Source organism: Spermophilus citellus (assembly GCF_964194105.1).
Source record: "Spermophilus citellus genome assembly, chromosome: 9".
NCBI lineage: Eukaryota > Metazoa > Chordata > Mammalia > Rodentia > Sciuridae > Spermophilus > Spermophilus citellus.
The window spans coordinates 39917618-39927161 of NC_138191.1; positions in this window are offsets into that span (position 1 = coordinate 39917618).

The window sequence follows — 9544 nt, forward strand, 5'->3', positions numbered from 1 at the left end:
GTGCTAGTTCTTTGAAACTTGACACAATAAAGTAGTTCCAAGATCTATCTCTATGGTTTGTTTCCTATTGATGTAGCCCTAAGCAGAGACTGCCGCAAATCACTTAAATGGAAAGGGGTTGTCAAGTTTCCAAAAACTACGAGTTTCCTGAAATCTCAGCACACATTTTTTCACCCAATCTTGATGCCAGTTTCAGGTAATGATCAGTACCCCAATCACACTTGGCTCACCAAATTTCGTTCTTCTAGGTTAAACTGTTCGTTGGCAGTAACAGTTTTAATTTTTAGGTTTCACTCTGTTTTCTCCTATATGGATACATGTAGTGGGAACTCTAAATCAAACACGGTTTGTGCTAGCTCCTTGAAACTTGACACAATAATGTAGTTCTAAGTTGTATCTCTATGGTTTGTTTCCTATTGATGTAGCCCTAAGCAGAGACTGGCGCAAATCACTTTCATGGAAAGGGGTTGCCAAGCTTCAAAATACTACGTGTTTCCTGAAATCTCAGCACACGTTTCTTCACCCAATCTTGATGACAATTTCAGGTAATGATCAGTACCCCAATCCCACTTGGCTCACCAAATTTTATTCTTCTAGGTTAAACCGTTCGTTGGCAGTAACAGTTTTAATTTTTAGGTTTCACTCTGTTTTCTCCTATATGGGTTTATGTAGATGGAACTCTAAGTCAAACACGGTTTGTGCTAGCTCTTTTAAACTTGAAACAATAAAATAGTTCCAAGTTCTATCTCTACGGTTTGTTTCCTATTGATGTAGCCCTAAGCAGAGACTGGCGCAAATCACTTTCATGGAAAGCGGTTGCCAAGCTTCCAAGAAAATATGAGTTTCCTGAAAAGTCAGCACACATTTTTTCACCCAAACTTGATGACACTTTCAGGTAATCATCAGTACCCCAGTCCCACTTGGCTCACCAAATTTCGTTCTTCTAGGTTAAACCGTTCATTGGCAGTAACAGTTTTAATTTTTAGGTTTCACTCTGTTTTCTCCTATATGGATACATGGATTTGGAACTCTAAATCAAACACGGTTGTGCTAGCTCTTTGAAACTTGACACAATAATGTAGTTCTAATTTCTATCATTATGGTTTGTTTCCTATTGATGTAGCCCTAAGCAGAGACTGGCGCAAATCACTTTCATGGAAAGGGGTTGCCAAGCTTCCAAAAAACTACGAGTTTCCTGAAATCTCAGCACACGTTTCTTCACCCAATCTTGATGACACTTTCAGGTAATGATCACTACCCCAATCCCACTTGGCTCACCAAATTTTATTCTTCTAGGTTAAACAGTTCGTTGGCAGTAACAGTTTTAATTTTTAGGTTTCACTCTGTTTTCTCCTATATGGGTTTATGTAGATGGAACTCTAAGTAAAACACGGTTTGTGCTAGCTCTTTGAAATGTGACACAATAAAATAGTTCCAAGTTCTATCTCTATGGTTTGTTTTCTATATGTAGCCCTAAGCAGAGACTGGCGCAAATCACTTTCATGGAAAGGGGTTGCCAAGCTTGCAAAAAACTACGAGTTTCCTGAAATCTCAACACACATTTTTTCAACCAATCTGGATGATAATTTCAGGTAATGATCAGTATCCGAATCCCACTGGTCTCCCCAAATTTCGTTCTTCTAGGTTAAACCGTTCGTTAGCATTAACAGTTTTAATTTTTAGGTTTCACTCTGTTTTCCCCTATATGGATACATGTAGTTGGTACTCTAAATCAAACTCGTTATGTGCTAGCTCTTTGAAACTTGACACAATAAAGTAGTTCCAAGTTGTATCTCTATGGTTTGTTTCCTATTGATGTAGCCCTAAGCAGAGACTGGCGCAAATCACTTTAATGGAAAGGGGTTGCCAAGCTTCCAAAAAACTATGAGTTTCCTGAAAACTCAGCACACATTTTTTCACTCAAACTTGATGACACTGTCAGGTAATGATCAGTAACCCAGTCCCACTTGGCTCACCAAATTTCTTTCTTCTAGGTTAAACCGTTCGTTGGCAGTAACAGTTTTAATTTTTAGGTTTCACTCTGTTTTCTCCTATACGGATACATGTAGTGGGAACTCTAAATCAAACACGGTTTGTGCTAGCTCCTTGAAACTAGACACAATAATGTAGTTCTAAGTTGTATCTCTATCGTTTGTTTCCTATTGATGTAGCCCTAAGCAGAGACTGGCGCAAATCACTTTCATGGAAAGGGGTTGCCAAGCTTCAAAATACTACGTGTTTCCTGAAATCTCAGCACACATTTTTTCACCCAATCTTGATGACACTTTCAGGTAATGATAAGTACCCCAATCCCACTTGGCTCACGAAATTTCATTCTTCTAGGTTAAACCGTTCGTTGGCAGTAACAGTTTTAATTTTTAGGTTTCACTCTGTTTTCTTCTATATGGATACATGTAGTTGAAACTCTAAATCAAACACGGTTTGTGCTAGCTCCTTGAAAAATGACAAAATAAAGTAGTTCCAAGTTCTATTTCTATTTTTTGTTTCCTATTTATGTAGCCCTAAGCAGAGACTGGCGCAAATCACTTTCATGGAAAGGGGTGGCCAATCTTCCAAAAAACCAAGATTTTCCTGAATCTCAGCACACATTTTTTCACCCAATCTTGATGACACTTTCAGGTAATGATCAGCACCCTAATTCCACTTGGCACACCAAATTTCGTTCTTCTAGGTTAAACCGTTCGTTGGCAGTAACAGTTTTAATTTTTAGGTTTCACTCTGTTTTCTCCTACATGGATACATGTAGTTGGAACTCTAAATCAAACATGGTTTGTGCTAGCTCTTTGAAACTTGAGACAATAAAGTAGTTCCAAGTTCTATCTCTATGGTATATTTCCTATTGATGTAGCCCTAAGAGGAGACTGGCGCAAATGACTTTCATGGAAAAAGGTTGCCAAGCTTCCAAAAAACTACGAGATTCCTGAAATCTCAGCACACATTTTTTCACCCAATCTTGATGACACTTTCAGGTAATGATCAGTACCCCAATCCCACTTGGCTCACCAAATTTCGTTCTTCTAGGTTAAACCGTTCGTTGGCAGTAACAGTTTTAATTTTTAGGTTTCACTCTGTTTTCTCCTATATAGGGATATGTAGATGGAACACTAAATCAAACACTCTTTGTGCTAGCTCTTTGAAACTTGACACAATAAAGTAGTTCCAAGTTCTATCTCTATGGTTTGTTTCCTATTGATGTAGCCCTAAGCAGAGACTGGCGCAAATCACTTACATTGAAAGGGGTTGCCAAGTTTCCAAAAACTACGAGTTTCCTGAAATCTCAGCACACGTTTTTTCACCCAATCTTGATGACAGTTTCAGGTAATGATCTGTACCCCAATCACACATGGCTCACCAAATTTCATTCTTCTAGGTTAAAACATTCGTTGGCTGTAACAGTTTTAATTTTAAGGTTTCACTCTGTTTTCTCCTATACGGATACATGTAGTGGGAACTCTAAATAAAACACGGTTTGTGCTAGCTCTCTGAAACTTGACACAATAAAGTAGTTCCAAGTTCTATCTCTATGGTTTGTTTCCTATTGATGTAGCCCTAAGCAGAGACTGGCGCAAATCACTTTCATGGAAACGGGTTGCCAAGCTTCCAAAAAACTACGAGTTTCCTGAAATCTCAGCACACATTTTTTCACCCAATCTTGATGACACTTTCAGGTAATGATCAGTACCCCAATCCCACTTGGCTCACCAAATTTCGATCTTCTAGGTTAAACCGTTCATTGGCAGTAACAGTTTTAATTTTTAGGTTTCACTCTGTTTTCTCCTATATGGGTATATGTAGATGGAACTCTAAATCAAACACGGTTTGTGCTAGCTCTTTGAAACTTGACACAATAAAATAGTTCCAAGTTCTATCTCTATGGTATGTTTCCTGTTGATGTAGCCCTAAGCAGAGACTGGCGCAAATCACTTTCATGGAAAGGGGTTGCCAAGCTTCCAAAAAACGAGTTTCTTGAAAACTCAGCACACATTTTTTCACCCAAACTTGATGACACTTTCAGGTAATGATCAGTACCCCAGTCCCACTTGGCTCACCAAATTTCGTTCTTCTAGGTTAAACCGTGCGTTGGCAGTAACAGTTTTAATTTTTAGGTTTCACTCTTTTTTCTCCTATATGGATACATGTATTTGGAAATCTAAATCAAACACGGTTTGTGCTAGCTCTTTGAAACTTGACACAATAAAGTAGTTCCAAGTTCTATCTCTATGGTTTGTTTCCTATTGATGTAGCCCTAAGCAGAGACTGGCGCAAATCACTTACATAGAAAGGGGTTGCCAAGTTTCCAAAAACTACGAGTTTCCTGAAATCTCAGCACAAGTTTTTTCACCCAATCTTGATGACACTTTCAGGTAATGATCAGTACCCCAATCACACTTGGGTCACCAAATTTCGTTCTTCTAGGTTAAACCGTTCGTTGGCAGTAACAGTTTTAATTTTTAGGTTTCACTCTGTTTTCTTCTATATGGATACATGTAGTTGAAACTCTAAATCAAACACGGTTTGTGCTAGCTCCTTGAAAAATGACAAAATAAAGTAGTTCCAAGTTCTATTTCTATGGTTTGTTTCCTATTTATGTAGCCCTAAGCAGAGACTGGCGCAAATCACTTTCATGGAATGGGGTGGCCAAACTTCCAAAAAATCAAGAGTTTCCTGAATCTCAGCACACATTTTTTCACCCAATCTTGATGACACTTTCAGGTAATGATCAGTACCCCAATCCCACTTGGCACACCAAATTTCGTTCTTCTAGGTTAAACTGTTCGTTGGCAGTAACATTTTTAATTTTTAAATTTCACTCTGTTTTCTCCTATATGGATACATGTAGTTGGAACTATAAATCAAACACGGTTTGTGCTAGCTCTTTGAAACTTCACACTATAATAGAGTTCCAAGTTCTATCTCTATGGTTTGTTTCCTTTTGATGTAGCCCTAAGAACAGACTGGCGCAAATCACTTTCATGGAAAGGGGTTGCCAAGCTTTCAAAAAACTACGAGTTTCCTGAAATCTCAGCACACATTTTTTCAACCAATCTGGATGATACTTTCAGGTAATGATCAGTACCCGAATCCCAATTGGCTCCCAAAATTTCGTTATTCTAGGTTAAACAATTCGTTGGCATTAACAGTTTTAAATTTTAGGTTTCACTCTGTTTTCTCCTATATGGATACATGTAGTTGGTACTCTAAATCAAACACGGTTTCTGCTAGCTCTTTGAAACTTGACACAATAAAGTAGTTCCAAGATCTATCTCTTTGGTTTGTTTCCTATTGATGTTGCCCTAAGCAGAGACTGGCGCAAATCACTTTCATGGAAAGGGGTTGCCAAGCTTCCAAAAAATTACGAGTGTCCTGAAATCTCAGCACACATTTTTTCACCCAATCTTGATGACACTTTCAGGTAATGATCAGTACCCCAATCCCACTTGGCTCAACAAATTTCGTTCTTCTAGGTTAAACCGTTCGTTGGCAGTAACAGTTTTAATTTTTAGGTTTCACTCTGTTTTCTCCTATATATATATATATGTAGATGTAACTCTAAATCAAACACGGTTTGTGCTAGCTCTTTGAAACTTGACACAGTAAAATAGTTCCAAGTTCTATCTCTATGGTTTGTTTCCTATTGATGTAGCCCTAAGCAGAGACTGGCGCAAATCACTTTCATGGAAAGGGGTTGCCAAGCTTCCAAAAAACTACGAGTTTCCTGAAAACTCAGCACACATTTTTTCACCCAAACTTGATGACACTTTCAGGCAATGATCAGTACCCCAGTCCCACTTTGCTGACCAAATTTCGTTCTTCTAGGTTAAACCATTCGTTGGGAGTAACAGTTTAAATTTTTAGGTTTCACTCTTTTTTCTCCTATATAGATACATGTATTTGGAAATCTAAATCAAACACGGTTTGTGCTAGCTCTTTGAAACTTGACACAATAATGTAGTTCTAAGTTCTATCTCTATGGTTTGTTTCCTATTGATGTAGCCCTAAGTAGAGACTGGCGCAAATCACTTTCATGGAAAGGGGTGGCCAAACTTCCAAAAAACCAAGATTTTCCTGAATCTCAGCACACATTTTTTCACCCAATTTTGATGACACTTTCAGGTAATGATCCGTACCCCAATCCCACTTGGCACACCAAATTTCGTACTTCTAAGTTAAACCGTTCGTTGGCAGTAACAGTTTTAATTTTTAGGTTTCACTCTGTTTTCTCCTATATAGATACATGTAGTTGGAACTCTAAATGAAACACGGTTTGTGCTAGCTCTTTGAAACTTGACACAATAAAGTAGTTCCAAGTTCTATCTCTATGGTTTGTTTCCTATTGATGTAGCCCTAAGCAGAGACTGGCGCAAATCACTTTCATGGAAAGGGGTTGCCAGGCTTCCAAATGCTACGAGTTCCCTGAAATCTCAGCACACGTTTCTTCACCCAAACTTGATGACACTTTCAGGTAAGGATCAGTACCCCAATCCTACTGGGCTCACCAAATTTCGTTCTTCTAGGTGAAACCGTTCGTTGGCAGTAACAGTTTTAATTTTTAGGTTTCACTCTGTTTTCTCCTATATGGGTATAAGTAGATGGAACTCTAAATCAAACACGGTTTGTGCTAGCTCTTTGAAACTTGACACAATAAACTAGTTCCAAGTTCTATCTCTATGGTTTGTTTCCTATTGATGTAGCCCTAAGCAGAGACTGCCGCAAATCACTTTCATGGAAAGGGGTTGCCAAGCTTCCAAAAAACTACGAGTTTCCTGAAATCTCAGCACACATTTTCTGACCCAATCTTGATGACACTTTCAGGTAATGATCAGTACCCCAATCCCACTTGGCTCTCCAAATTTCGTTCTTCTAGGTTAAACCGTTTGTTGGCAGTAACAGTTTTAATTTTTAGGTTTCACTCTGTTTTCTCCTATATGGGTATATGTAGATGGAACTCTAAATCAAACACGGTTTGTGCTAGCTCTTTGAAACTTCACACAATAAAAGAGTTCCAAGTTCTATCTCTATGGTTTGTTTCCTTTTGATGTAGCCCTAAGCACAGACTGGCGCAAATCACTTTCATGGAAAGGGGTTGCCAAGCTTCCAAAAAACTACGAGTTTCCTGAAATCTCAGCACACTATTTTCAACCAATCTGGATGATACTTTCAGGTAATGATCAGTACCCGAATCCCAATTGGCTCCCAAAATTTCGTTATTCTAGGTTAAACAGTTCGTTGGCATTAACAGTTTAAAATTTTAGGTTTCACTATGTTTTCTCCTATATGGATACATGTAGTTGGTACTCTAAATCAAACACGGTTTCTGCTAGCTCTTTGAAACTTTACACAATAAAGTAGTTCCAAGATCTATCTCTATGGTTTGTTTCCTATTGATGTAGCCCTAAGCAGAGACTGGCGCAAATCACTTTCTTGGAAAGGGGTTGCCAAGCTTCCAAAAAACTACGAGTTTCCTGAAAACTCAGCACACATTTTTTCACCCAAACTTGATGACACTTTCAAGTAATGATCAGTACCCCAGTCCCACTTTGCTCACCAAATTTCGTTCTTCTAGGGTAAACCGTTCGTTGGCAGTAACAGTTTTAATTTTTAGGTTTCACTCTGTTTTCTTCTATATGGATACATGTAGTTGAAACTCTAAATCAAACACGGTTTGTGCTAGCTCCTTGAAAAATGACAAAATAAAGTAGTTCCAAGTGCTATTTCTATGGTTTGTTTCCTATTTATGTAGCCCTAAGCAGATACTGGCGCAAATCACTTTCATGGAAAGGGGTGGCCAAACTTCCAAAAAACCAAGAGTTTCCTGAATCTCAGCACACATTTTTTCACCCAATCTTGATGACACTTTCAGGTAATGATCAGTACCCCAATCCCACTTGGAACACCAAATTTCGTTCTTCTAGGTTAAACCGTTTGTTGGCAGTAAAAGTTTTAATTTTTAGGTTTCACTCTGTTTTCTCCTATATGGGTATATGTAGATGGAACTCTAAATCAAACACGGTTTGTGCTAGCTTTTTGAAACTTCACACTATAAAAGAGTTCCAAGTTCTATCTCTATGGTTTGTTTCCTTTTGATGTAGCCCTAAAAACAGACTGGCGCAAATCACTTTCATGGAAAGAGGTTGCCAAGCTTACAAAAAACTACGAGTTTCCTGAAATCTCAGCACACATTTTTTCAACCAATCTGGATGATACTTTCAGGTAATGATCAGTACCGGAATCCCAATTGGCTCCCAAAATTTAGTTATTCTAGGTTAAACAGTTCGTTGGCATTGACAGTTTTAATTTTTAGGTTTCACTCTGTTTTCTCCTATATGGATACATGTAGTTGGTACTCTAAATCAAACACGGTTTCTGCTAGCTCTTTGAAACTTGACACAATAAAGTAGTTCCAAGATCTATCTCGTTGGTTTGTTTCCTATTGATGTAGCCCTAAGCAGAGACTGGCGCAAATCACATTCATGGAAAGGGGTTGCCAAGCTTCCAAAAAACTACGAGTTTCCTGAAATCTCAGCACACATTTTTTCACCCAATCTTGATGACACTTTCAGGTAATGATCAGTACCCCAATCCCACTTGACTCATCAAATTTCGTACTTCTGGGTTAAACCGTTCGTTGGCAGTAACAGTTTTAATTTTTAGGTTTCACTCTGTTTTCTCCTATATGGGTATATGTAGATGTAACTCTAAATCAAACACGGTTTGTGCTAGCTCTTTGAAACTTGACACAGTAAAATAGTTCCAAGTTCTATCTCTATGGTTTGTTTCCTATTGATGTAGCCCTAAGCAGAGACTGGCACAAATCACTTTCATGGAAAGGGGTTGCCAAGCTTCCAAAAAACTACGATTTTCCTGAAAACTCAGCACACATTTTTTCACCCAAACTTGATGACACTTTCAGGTAATGATCAGTACCCCAGTCCCACTTTGCTCACCAAATTTCGTTCTTCTAGGTTAAACCGTTCGTTGGCAGTAACAGTTTTAATTTTTAGGTTTCACTCTTTTTTCTCCTATATAGATACATGTATTTGGAAATCTAAATTAAACACGGTTTGTGCTAGCTCCTTGAAAGTTGAAACAATAATGTAGTTCTAAGTTCTATCTCTATGGTTTGTTTCCTATTGATGTAGCCTAAGTAGAGACTGGCGCAAATCACTTTCATGGAAAGGGGTGGCCAAACTTCCAAAAAACCAAGAGTTTCCTGAATCTCAGCACACATTGTTTCACCCAATCTTGATGACACTTTCAGGTAATGATCAGTACCCCAATCGCACTTGGCTCACCAAATTTCGTTCTTCTAGATTAAACCGTTCGTTGGCAGTAACAGTTTTAATTTTTAGGTTTTACTCTGTTTTCTCCTATATGGGTATATGTAGATGGAACTATAAATCAAACACGGTTTGTGCTAGCTCTTTGAAACTTGACACAATAAAATAGTTCCAAGTTCTATCTCTATGGTTTGTTTCCTATTGATGTAGCCCTAAGCAGAGACTGGCGCAAATCACTTTCATGG